This window comes from Scyliorhinus canicula, chromosome 4, assembly GCF_902713615.1.
Source record: "Scyliorhinus canicula chromosome 4, sScyCan1.1, whole genome shotgun sequence".
Lineage (NCBI taxonomy): Eukaryota > Metazoa > Chordata > Chondrichthyes > Carcharhiniformes > Scyliorhinidae > Scyliorhinus > Scyliorhinus canicula.
The window spans coordinates 108,177,055-108,190,220 of record NC_052149.1 but is presented as its reverse complement, the minus strand read 5'-3'; the positions used below and the strand labels follow the sequence as shown (position 1 = coordinate 108,190,220).

The window sequence follows — 13,166 nt, the reverse complement described above, 5'->3', positions numbered from 1 at the left end:
TCAGTCAGTGTGTGATGCTGATTTGATGCCAGTTCTGTCGTTGCATTCTCAAACACACATGGTTGAACATGTGTTCAGCAGCACAAGGGACCCCTGGTCAGTGCTATTCAAAGTGATCATCAACTATGCTCAGTTTAGTTGCTGACTGATTTCTATTGGTTCTGTCCACTGACTCATTACCCGAGCTGTTCACGGCCTTCAAAATTTGGTACTCTTGCATTTACCCTGATGAGTGCAAGACGAAAAGCTTCAACAACATGTCCCTTACTTCAGCAATAAACAGAGCTTCTGTTCTCTATAATTGGGCCATTTCTTCAGTCAGTGCCATGCCTGTTCACCCTCTTTGAGCTATGTTGATCTAAACATTATAACATATGTCAGTGGTAAATAATACTGCAAAGGCTGCTTTTTAAAAAATTATTTCCCAGGCTCACAGATCTTGCAGCCTCAGCAGCGCCAAAACTCAGCAGTGGGTGCTGCTGGGACTGCAAGCAGACCCAGTCAGGAGACATCATGAATACCGAACTGAACGAAACTTGGGATTTTTGAGTGGTGAGAGATAAGACATTCTAGGGGCGGGTAAGAGGGGGCTGGGGGGGTCAAGTTTGGTGGCTGTGGCGGAGTGTTAATGTGAAGAGGCTACCATCTTGGGGGGGGGGGGGGGGGGGGGGGGGGGGGGGGGAGTAGTGCCACAGATGTGCACCGGGCACATCCCCAAAAGAGATATGCACCCTATCGTCATGCTTTTTACCCTCGGTTGGTGAAATAGGAGCTGCCCAATTTCGTCCGCCTTCCAAAGCACAGCATATTATGGCAGTGGTGGCAAAGTGAGGATGTTAATTGCATCGTAATTTCCCCTTAACTGGGCAGTTAAGTACCCAGCTAGTGGGCACCTTTCTCACCCACCGTATTATGGGGAATGGGTCAGGGTGGGCAAGAAGATGGTTGGCGAGCCGCTCATCATATTTGATGTGCCCTTTCCCCGCCACCCCTGCAAAAAAACAGGTGTGGGTGGAGGACTGTAAAATTCACCCATTGAACAATTTTGAGGTTAGCTATTCTTTCAAACTAAACTGCGCTCCAAATGTTGAAACAGGTTTGCAACTTGGTTGCCCCCTGGCATTTTGCAGTTCCTTGACAATCATTGTTACAGAATCTTGATGATCTAATACAATTTAGGCAAGAAAGAACAATGAACAAAGAAAAGTACAGCACAGGAACAGGCACTTCAGCCCTCCATGCCTTTGCCGACCGTGCTGCTCATCTAACCTAAAACCTTTTACACTTCTGGGGCCCTTATCCCTTTATTCCCATACTCTTCATGTATTTGTCAAGATGCCCCTTAAACATCACTATCGTTAAGGTCTTAAAATAATAGAGTATTCATACCAATACACATGGTGCATCACTGTTGCAGAAGTGAAGTTCCACACCTGTAAGAAAACTCTTGCGTGCCCATCCTTTCTCAGAATTTTCAAGGCCTGATTTTGACTCGAGGAATGGCCTGGAATCTCCTGCCTGGTGGTTCGATCGCCTGATTAAGCCCAGTTCCTTCTGGCCCACTAAGATTCGACAGAGAACTTAAATAAAAATATTTACCAAGGCCTTTTCGGCAGACTCACACTAGATGTGACTGTGGTTTGGCCCCTTACCATTTATTCTCAATAAAGCAGCTGAAGCCAAAAGATTGTGGGGCGCAAGAATTCGGTTCCCCTGCAGCGTTTTTATTGGCAGCGAGATTCTCTACTGCCGCCGCTTGTCAATGGGATCTTCTATTGACGACGCCCCAAGCCGCCAGGAAACCCATTGTAGGGGAGGGGGTCAGTGGTGCACTGCCGGAGGGAATAGAGAATCCCAACGGCCGGGAAATTCTGTCCTGTGTTTTCAAGAAGAAGTTAGATAGTTCTTAGGGCGAATGGGATCAAAAGATATGGGAAAGTGGAAACAGGTTATTGAGTTGAATAATCAGCCCGGATCATAATGATTAGCAAAGCAGGCTGGAAAGAACAAAAGAACAAAGAACAAAGAAAATTACAGCACAGGAACAGGCGCTTCGGCCCTCCCAGCCTGCGCCGATCCAGATCCTCTATCTAAAACTGTCGTCTATTTTCCAAAGATCTGTATCCCTCTGCTCCCTGCCCATTCATGGATCTGTGATACATCTTAAATGATGCTATCGTGCCCACCTCTACCACCTCCGCTGGCAATGCGTTCCAGGCACCCACCACCCTCTGCGTAAAGAATTTTCCACGCACATCTCCCTTAAACATTTCCCCCTCTCACCTTGAAATTGTAACCCCTTGTAATTGACACCCCCACTCTTGGAAAAAGCTTGTTGCTATCCACCCTGTCCATACCTCCCATAATTTTGTAGACCTCAATCAGGTCCCTCCTCAACCTCCATCTTTCCAACGGAAACAATCCTAATATACTCAACCTTTCTTCATAGCTAGCACCCTCCATACCAGGCAACATCCTGGTGAATCTCCTCTGCACCCTCTCTGAAGCATCCACATCCTTCTGGTAATGTGGCGACCAGAACTGCACGCAGTATTCCAAATGTGGCCCAACCGAAGTCCTATACAACTGTAACATGACTTGCCGACTCTTGTACTCAATACCCCGTCCAATGAAGGCAAGCATGCTGTATGCCTTCTTGACCACTTTATCGACCTGCGTTGCCACCTTCAGGGTACAATGGACCTGAACTCCCAGATCTCTCTGTACATCAATTTTCCCCAGGACTCTTCCATTGACCGTATAGTCCACTCTTGAATTGGATCTTCAAAAATGCATCACCTCGCATTTGCCTGGATTGAACTCCATCTGCCATTTCTTTGCCCAACTCTCCAATCTATCTATATTTTGCTGTATTCTCTGACAGTCCCCTTCGCTATCTGCAACTCCACCAATCTTAGTCTCATCTGCAAATTTACTAATCAGACCACCTATACCTTTGTCCAGATATTTTTGTCTATCACAAACAACAGTGGTCCGAGCAGGGATCCCTATGGAACACCACTAGTCACCCGTCTCCATTTTGAGACACTCCCTTCCACCACTACTCTCTGTCTCCTGTTGCCCAGCCAGTTCTTTATCCATCTAGCTAGTACACCCTGAACCCCATTCGACTTCACTTTTTCCACCAACCTGCCATGGGAACCTTTATCACACGCCTTACTGAAGTCCATGTATATGACATCTACAGCCCTTCCCTCATCAATTAACTTTGTCACTTCCTCAAAGAATTCTATTAGGTTTGTAAGACATGACCTTCCCTGCACAAAACCATGCTGCCTATCACTGATCAGTCTATTTTCTTCCAAATGTGAATAGATCCTATCCCTCAGTATCTTCTCCAACAGTTTGCCTACCACTGACGTCAAGCTCACAGGTCTATAATTCCCTGGATTATCCCTGCTACCCTTTTTAAATAAAGGAACAACATTAGCAATTCTCCAGTCCACCGGGACCTCACCCGTGCTCAAGGATGCTGCAAAGATATCTGTTAAGGCCCCAGCTATTTCGTCCCTCGCTTCCCTCAGTAACCTGGGATAGATCCCATCCGGACTTGGGGATTTGTCCACCTTAATGCCTTTTAGAATACCCAAAACGTCCCCTTCTTTATGGCGACTTGACCTAGAGTATTTAAACATCCATCCCTAACCTCAACATCCGTCATGTCCCTCTCCTTGGTGAATACTCTCACAAACTACCCGTCAGCCAGGATTCCCTAATCTTGCCATTTCTATCCCTTATTTTCACAGGGACATGTCTGTCCTGCACTCTAATCAACCTTTCCTTAAAAGATTCCCACATTTCAAATGTGGATTTACCCTTAAACAGCTGCTCCCAATCCACATTCCCTAGCTCCTGCCGAATTTTGTTATACTTGGCCTTTCCCCAATTATGCACTCTTCCTTTAGGACCACTCTCGTCTTTGTCCATGAGTATTCTAAAACTTATGGAATTGTGATCACTATTCCCAAAGTAATCACCGACTAAAACTTCAACCACCTGGCCGGGATCATTCCCCAATACCAGGTCCAGTATTGCCCCTTCCCAAGTTGGACTATTTACATACTGCTCTAAAAAACACTCCTGGATGCTCTTTACAAATTCTGCTCCATCTACGCCTCCAACACTACATGAGTCCCATCCAATGTTGGGGAAGTTAAAAATCTCCCATCATGACCACCCTATTGCTCCTACATTTTTCTTAATCTGTCCACATATCTGTACCTCTACTTCACGCTCGCTTTTGGGAGGCTTCTAGTAAAGTCCCAACAATGTTACTGCACCCTTCCTATTTCTTAGCTCTACCCATATTGCCTCAGTGCTCAAATCTTCCATAGTGCCCTCCTTAATCACAGCTGTGATATCATCTCTGACCAGTGATGCAACTCCTCCACCCCTTTTACCTCCCTCTCTATCCCTCCTGAAGCATCTATACCCTGGGATATTTAGTTGCCAATCTTGCCCTTCCCTCACCCAAGTCTCAGTAATACCAATATCATCATATTCCCAGGTCCTAATCCAAACCCTAAATTCATCTGCCATACCTGCTACACTTGTTGCATTAAAACAAATGCACCTCAAACCACCCGTCCTTTGTGTTCATCATCTCTTCCCTGTCTACTCTTCCCCTTAGTCACAATGAGTTTGTTATATAGTACCTTACTGGCTTTAGTTGCTGCCTCTTTACTGACCTCTAAATTCCTAATCTAGTTTCCATCCCCCTGCCACATTAGTTTAAAACCTCCCCAACAGTGTTAGCAAAAGCACCCCCTAGGACATTGGTTCCAGTCCTGCCCAGGTGTAGACCATCCGCTTTGTAATGGTCCCACCGCCCCAGAACTGGTTCCAACGTCCCAAAAATCTGAACCCCTCCCTCCTGCACCATCTCTCAAGTCATGTATTCATTCTGACTATTCTTGAATTTCTACTCTGACTGTCTCGTGGCACTGGTAGCAATCCTGAGATTATTACCTTTGAGGTCCTACTTTTTGACTTATCTAACTCCCTAAATTCTGATTGTAGGACCTCATCCCGTTTTTTTTAACCTATATCGTTGGTGCCTATATGCACCATGACAACTGGCTGTTCACCCACCCCCTTCAGTATGTCCTGCAGCCGATCTGAGACATCTCTGACCCGTGCACCCGGGAGGCAACATACTATTCGGGAGTCTCGTTTTCGACCACAGAAACGCCTGTTTACTCCCCGAATGATTGAATCCCCTATGACTATAGCCCTGCCAGTCTTTTTCCTGCCCTGTCTGTGCAGCACAGCCAGCCACGGTGCCATGAACCTGGCGACTACTGCCTTCCCCTGGTGAGTCATCTCCCCCAACAGTATCCAAAACGGTATACCTGTTTTGGAGGGAGATGACCGCAGGGGACACCTACACTGTCTTCCTGCTCTTTCTCTGCCTTTTGGTCACCCATTCCCTGTCTCCCTCACCACTCCTGATCTGCGGTGTGACCAACTCACTGAACGTGCTATCCACGACCTCCTCAGCATCACAGATGCTCCAAAGTGAGTCCATCCGCAGCTCCAGAGCCGTCATGCGGTCTAACAGGAGCTGCAGGTGGACACACTTCCCGCACATGAAGGAGTCAGGGGCATCGGCTGCGTCCGTGAGCTCGCACATTGAACACGAGGAGCATAACACGGGTCTGGGATCTCCTGCCATTTTTACACTTTACCTTAACTGATTACAAATATAATATCAAATAATGAATAAGTGAACGGAATAAAGATTTTACTTACCCATCATAATACTTTCCAACACACAAAGAGTTAAATTTCTCCTAGCTACTGTTAATTGGAGCACTTTCTTTACCAGCCAATCAGGTTACTGCTTTGCTATGATGTCACTCTTCAAATTTAACCCCAAAGACCCTGTGGCCGTTTAAGCAGCGAAGCAGCTAGTTTAAATATTCACTGCTCGACTCTGTACCTCCGCCCACTCCAACCGCTGAATTCCTGCTGAAAAGACTGGAATCTGCCAAGCAGCTAGGTTAAATACTCACCGCTCCACTCTGTAGCTCCGCCCACTCCAACAGCTGAATTCCCGCCGAAAAGCAAAAGCTCCTACTTTCTGTGTAAAGATTGCATTAATCCCTCCCTTGTACGTATCTTTGGTGTGCACGTAAAGGTAGTTCAGATTTCAAAATGTGTCAAGCGTTGCTCATTGCGAACCAGTGATGCTTCGCAGGTCCATGGTACCAATGTCTGGGAATGTTCCCTCCAAACTGTGGCCATGCAGCAACCTAAGAGTTACTGTGCAAAAGTTGGCACCCTTAAATTACCTTGCATACATGGCCATGCAAACAGATTGAAAGAGGCCAGGCACTTATGCAAATTGCCCTGTGTACTCCAGGGAAAAAAGTTACGTTGATGTCTGGTACAATAAATCCGAAATGTACTATGCCTTCATTAAAGGGAAAATGCTTGGCATTCCTGATCAACATTTGAGGAGGAACAGATGCAGCAAAATGAAATAAGTTACTTTTGTCAGGACAGTGTTGAATGTTTGTAGCACAGTGCTGGTGTGATTTACCTCAGTGTATTAAAAACAGTTCCCCCAACCTTTTATTGGATGAAGGAAATGCAATGCCCCTTTAATTGCTGTAATTATATTTTCAAGGTGCATTTCCAGACATCAATTGCACCAAGCTTTGCAGAACAACGTTTCTATGAAAATATTTGGAAACCACCTAAATCAAAAATTCATACGAGCGGACGAGATTGACTGAGGTGGCCGAGCAATGTAGACCACTCACTTGGGATGATCCAGGGGCCGCCACTCCACATAATGATAGGCCTTCTGAACATTCTTTAACCATTCCCGCAGTATTGCTGTTGTGTTGTCAGTGTTGTGGTCCGTGGCAACCCTATAGAAAAGACACAGATAAAATCATCATTGGTAAGCCAAACAGAACTGAAGTAGCATTTAAAATCAGTAGATCAGGAAACAAATTGATCTTACTTTAAATACAAAAGGATGTTGCTTTTCTGTCAGCTTGGTATTGGACTGTTGCTGAGGGAAGAGAGTAATTTAAAATATCACCCTGACAGATACTATCACCAGCCCCATTTTCAAAACACTTTATCTCACAGGTTTCTTGTCCTGTAATGCCGCATGCTGAATGCTATTGATGTCAAAGGAATTCATTGAGAGAACAGAAATACTGACATTTCCACAAATTATTCCTCTATCACTTAAAATGAGCAAAGAAATTCCTAAATTCAATGTGGAGCTGTGTGGAAGGCATGGGTCTATTCTGAAAGAACCGGCACTAACATGATGACTGAATGGCATTCTTCTGTGCTGCAAGGTTTTATCGCAGCTTTATTTTCATTCTCAGGATGTGAAGATTTCTGGCAAGGCTGGCATTTATTGCCCACCGCGAGCTGTCCAGGATTGTGGTTAGGAGCCAGCTACATTGGTGTGGGACTGGGAGTCACACATAGGCCAGACTGGGTAAGGATGCCAGACATTCTTCCAAGAAAGATATTAGTGAATTGGTGAGATTTTGCAACAGTCCGAAGGCTTCATCCTCACTTCTATTGATACCAGTTCCCTCTTCAGTTCGCTGACTTCGACCAGAAGGGCAGCAGGGGAGTTGGAATTCTCATTAGCAAAACTGGTCCATGAAAAGGAAGTAGCCTGTGTTCCCGATTCTGATCACTATTCCAGTGCATTAGTGAATTCTGCTTAAGGTTGGGATGGTGTTCTGCAGTGATACCCCAAGGGTCAAGATGCACACTGCCCTGGCTCACAGATGGCAGCAGGAAAGCAGAGCAGAGAAAGACTGCTGCATGTCATGAACTGGACAAGGGGTTGTGTTTGTGGGCTCCCTGTGATTTTGAGTCTCCACTTCATTCAAGAGGCAAAGTGCAATGCACTAAACAGTCATCCTGACTCTACACGCCGGATTGGTGCCTGAAAATAGGACTGAGCTGCCATTAAACTTTGGGAATGTAAGTCAAGGCAGGGGAGGTTGCAATTGCAGAGAGGGGTGGTCTGGGGTAGCAATGGCGATCATATTTCAGTGGGCCCCACAGGGGCACTTCTGTCCTGCCAATATTCACAAATTATTCAAGTTTATCTTTCGAGGGACTCCTCTATTCCATCATTTGTGAAACTGACTGGTATTGTGGCAGCTCCAATACTTCTGGCTGAAAAGACGATTGGGATCCTATTCACGTCATGGTGGTACCCCGTTTTCCATAATAAATGGTGCCTGTTGCCTAAATGAGGCCTGTAAACACCCAGAGGTAGACCCTTGCGGCTGGCTGAGTCACTGCTGTTGATGAGGCAGATAGATCACCAGGCCTATTTTTAGGCCCTTAACATCCTGCTCACACCAAGTGGGGCAGGGCACTCAGAATCAACCCACGCAGCTTTAACTGGACAGGGAAAACAAATTCAAAGAAATTCACAAATAATAGTGATATGGTTCTGAAACATATCGGCACCGCTAAAACAAAAAGCAACTTTTTTGTCAAAGCTTTTCATCTTGCACTCACCACGACATTTGCAAGAATACAATACAACGGAAATCAACAAAATAATAGTGTATGAGCAGAGAGCACCCCTTCTCATATTGTAGAAATGTGTTGGTTTCCCTCAAGTTGTGTTCTTGCAAATGCCCTGATGAGTGCAAGATGAAAAACTTCAACAAAAATGTCTCTTTTTTCATCAATACTGGCATTGTTATAGAACCAGCCAGAAAAAACATTTCAAAAATAAATTAAACCATTATTATAAATCTCAGTGAATTCATTGTGAACGAACCTCACATTGCCACTGTTAATTAACTTATCAAATTTATTGAAGTTTCAGTTTTTTTATGTCTGCTTGACTCAGGAATGATAGTAAGAGTGACAGTCAGAGTGACAGTAATTTGTTGATGAATGTCCTGCTGTTTGTGCTACATATAATTGGGTGCTGTTACCCAATCTTCTGTGTGGCACCAAAAATAAATGTATTGGTTTTTGCACCTGGAACTGGGAAGACATCGAAAAGATGTTTCCACAAGTGGGATAACCAGAAATCATAGAATCACTACAGTGCAGAAGGAGGCCATTTGACCCATCAAGTCTGCACCCACCCTCTGAAAGGGTACCCTGAACTGGATTCTCCGCCCCGCCGCGCCACATTTCTGCCCCTACCCGCCGGCGGGATTCTCCATCTCGCCAGCCGGTCAATGGGGTTTCCCACTGTGGGGCAGCCCCACGCCGTCAGGAAACCCCCGGATGCCAGCAAAACGGAGAATCACGCCGGTGGAGAATCCCATCCCCTACCTAGGGTCAGGCCCCCACCCTATCCTATTAATAGGTTCTTGATTATTAAGGGGATCAAGGATTATGGGAAGAAGGCATGAGAGATCTCATTTTTAGGTATGCCTGGTATTGCTTCTGCACTCTACGTTGAATCAGGTTTAATCCCCTGGCTTGGTGGTAATGGTAAGTGGCTACGTACAATTCTGCTGCTGATGGCCCACAGCACCTCATGGCTGCCCATTCTTGAGTTGCTAGCTCTGTTAAACGTGTATCCCATTTAGCATCGTGTTAGTGCCACAGATCACGATGGAGGGTATTCTTAATATGAAAACGAGACTTCAACTCTACATTGAGGGATAAATATTGGCCAGGACACAGGGAGAGGAGTCCTATGCTCTACTGTGAAATAGCAACACGGGAGAAGATGGGGCCTCAGTTTAATATCTAATTCAATTGTAGGTTCCACTGACAGTGCAGCATTCCCTCAGGAGTAAACTGCTATGCCAGTCGAGATTATTTACTCAAATCTCAGGAGTACACATTGTTGTTCAGGAAGTTGCGTTTGTGTTTTACAAAGGATGTAAAACTGGTAGTGATGGGAATTTAGTACCTGTCATTTGTGTTGAATTCTGCTACTTGATGATATCAGCACGTTTCTTGCCTACAGCATACATATGCTTGGATTGTTGCCCAGGATTTTGTGTCTCCAATCATGTCCCTGATGCAATGGAAGTACTGCTGCAAAATGGGGGTAAACCCCTCCTTGGGTCTTGGGTCTTTCATCAAGGGCTTCTTTTTTGGGCACTCGAGGGTTCACAGAGGCATCGCCTGCAGCAATGGTCACATGTGATAACATGGCGCCGTCCCCATTCCTTCTTGCCCACCACAACCAAGGCCCATTTGCCTTCCCTTGGCACTCTGAGAACGTACCTTCCTGATGTTCAGGGTGTACAACTAACAATGTGCCCTCACCCTCCAGGTGCAGCCTCCACAATGGCCAGCGCTAGTGGTGGCACTGCTGAGGCTGCTGAACTACTGGTCCTCTGATTGGGCCAGCAACTCTTGGAAGTGGGCCGCAGTCCTTCACAGATTTACTCAGCTTCTATCTGGAAAGCGTAGCCCCAGATGACGCTGCCCAGGAGATATGGCACACCCGCCCCACTGCCCGGCAACCCGTCGCAAAGTGGGGGGGGGGGGTTTGCCTTCAGCGGGACAAGATCCCGCCCTGAAGCTCTCAGAATTCTTATTCTGATTGGTTGAAGAGCCATCCCTTTGCTGACCCTGTTCACACCAGAGATCCCCTGTAAAAGGCGCTCTGCTGGATCACATCCCCAATAGCCACGAGACTGCTCAAATGGCCACATGAAAAATCTGTGGGAAGCTGTCAGCATCAAGCATGGCAAGTGCTGTTCCTTCACTGCTGACTGCAGAATTCGGGCCAGGAACTATTGTGCCTGCTGTGAGTGTGGTAAACCTGAATCATTACTTGGCTTACACTGTAGCTTCCTTAATGTTCATCGTGGCTTGTACTGATTAGAAGGAAAACTGAACACACTGGAAATAAAAGCTGTAATTGGTGGAAATGCCAACTTCAAATTTACAATTCTTCCCATTTCCTCTCAGGGCTGTGCTGGCTTCCACTGACATAGTCAGTTACTGTGCCCGATTGGAACAGCTAATTTAATAAAGGCCATGGATTGAATCTTCGCCCTCACCAGATGAACCAGTGTATTTGCTCATTCAATTGAAGAAACCATTTGACGTGCAGGCTGAGCATGGCAGATAGAAATACCTGTTAGAAATGCATGATCACAAGGACAGACTTTTTACAGCTTTTGATTTTTATTCTCCCTTCAAAGAAATTTAGGGTTCCATTTTGTATTTCAGTCCCATGACTGATTCTGAAAGAGTGAGATGTCAGTCGAGCATCCAGGAATTCCTGACCTTATCCTTGTGAACACACCCTCTCGTAAAGTTGCACATCACTTCACCCCTCCTGTGGTGATCACAAGTTAACTAGATGCAATACAACTGAGCAAACACTAGAGGGGGCACGGGAGAGCCATATAAATAGACGGGGACAGGAAGTGAGGACACACTTCACAGACGGCAGAACTTGGAGCAGGACACACACACACACGCCAGCTAGGAGCACTGAAGGTAGCCGTAGGAAACAGCTCTGAAGAGAGAACGAACTCACAATAAAGCATCTTCTCCACATTTGAGACTACGAGCTTTATTAAGACACGAGTAACAACACATGGTACCCAGGAGTGGCTTCAGACGCTTACTACAGGACAACTCAGTGGCAGATACAGAAAGCTCAAAATGGCATGGAAATCTCCTACTGGACATTTGACTTGGGAAGACATCGCTAATTCGAGGATGTGGTATGGATACCCAGATCAGCTGGACCAGACTGGCGTTGGAAGAAATGTCTGGAAAAGGTTTAAACAAATGTTTGATATTTATCTCACAGCTAATGATGTACAAGAAGCCTCAGACAACATTAAAATAGCAATTCTCACCGCAGGGCCTGTAAATAGGAAAGTGTATAATGGATTTAAATACTCAAAAGATGAAGACAGAAACGACAAAAACAGCAACAAGTACGGCAACGAAAACAACAAAAACAGGAACGACAGAAACAACAGCAATGAAACAACGACTTGTACACAATGGTACTACTCGGCACATGAAGGACAATGCCACAGCACACTGCAAAACGATGACAAGACTACAAACATGTCATGGGATGACAACGAATCGTACAAACTCACGTCTGCTCCAGAACGAGCAAGCACACCAGCATCCAAGGTGGATGAGACAATAAATCAACCCCACAAGCACAGAAAAAAGTCCATGCCAGTCAACATTAGTGAGGTGACCATGCAAACACCTCGGGATGATGCATTGGGTACTTAAAATAACAAGGAACACCAACAACATTCACAGCGGACTTGCAATATCAATATCACCACGTCATCAACAACAAAAAGAAAAAAAAGCTCTGAACAAATTCATCAAGTTTGGACTCATAAATGTTTTTATTAAGATTGGACATATAACTACATTGGCTTTGTACAATATGCAATAGCACCATCACCTGTATAGATACGCATATCATAAGTAACTGTTTTCTATAATTTTCTTTAACGATGTACAGCAAATATGTAAAGAGAAAAAGGGGGATGTGGTGATCGTAGATTGACTAGATACAAAACAACTGAGCAAACACCAGAGGGAGAGCTATAAATACACCGGGACAGGATGTACAATTTTCCTAAACGATATACAGAAAATATGTAAAGAGAAAAAGGGGGATGTGGTGATCACAAGTTAACTAGATGCAATACAACTGAGCAAACACTAGAGGGGGCACGGGAGAGCCATATAAATAGACGGGGACAGGAAGTGAGGACACACTTCACAGACGGCAGAACTTGGAGCAGGACACACACACACACGCCAGCTAGGAGCACTGAAGGTAGCCGTAGGAAACAGCCCTGAAGAGAGAACGAACTCACAATAAAGCATCTTCTCCACATTTGAGACTACGAGCTTTATTAAGACACGAGTAACAACAGACCTCCAACTCACTGAGCTTTAAAAGAGTCCTCACAGAAAGAAACGACGAGGCCACAGTTTATTGTACAGTCTCACTCTGTGGCCCACAGACCAGCCTGAGAAATGATTTACAACCGTGCACTTTCCTAAAACGGCAACACTTCCCTGTGAAAGGGGGAAAACAATCTTGAGAGGGAAGTTTAGAATGTTGCAACTGTGTGTTCTGCAGCCATTTCCCAGAGCCATTATTAGTTGGATGTGGTCGTGGAGAATTCCTGGCTTGCAGGGCAAAAATTCCTAACATT

General features: G+C 45.4%; 1 protein-coding gene across 1 annotated transcript in view; it reads right to left on the bottom strand.

Annotated features, from left to right (window-relative positions):
• LOC119964898 (procollagen galactosyltransferase 2-like) overlaps positions 1-13,166 on the bottom strand; it is a 212,485-nt gene that overhangs the window by 87,620 nt on the left and 111,699 nt on the right. Inside the window, exon 2 of the mRNA XM_038794991.1 lies at positions 6,789-6,899. The gene's annotated coding sequence lies outside the window, so the exon portion shown is untranslated. The remainder of the gene's footprint in view (positions 1-6,788; positions 6,900-13,166) is intronic.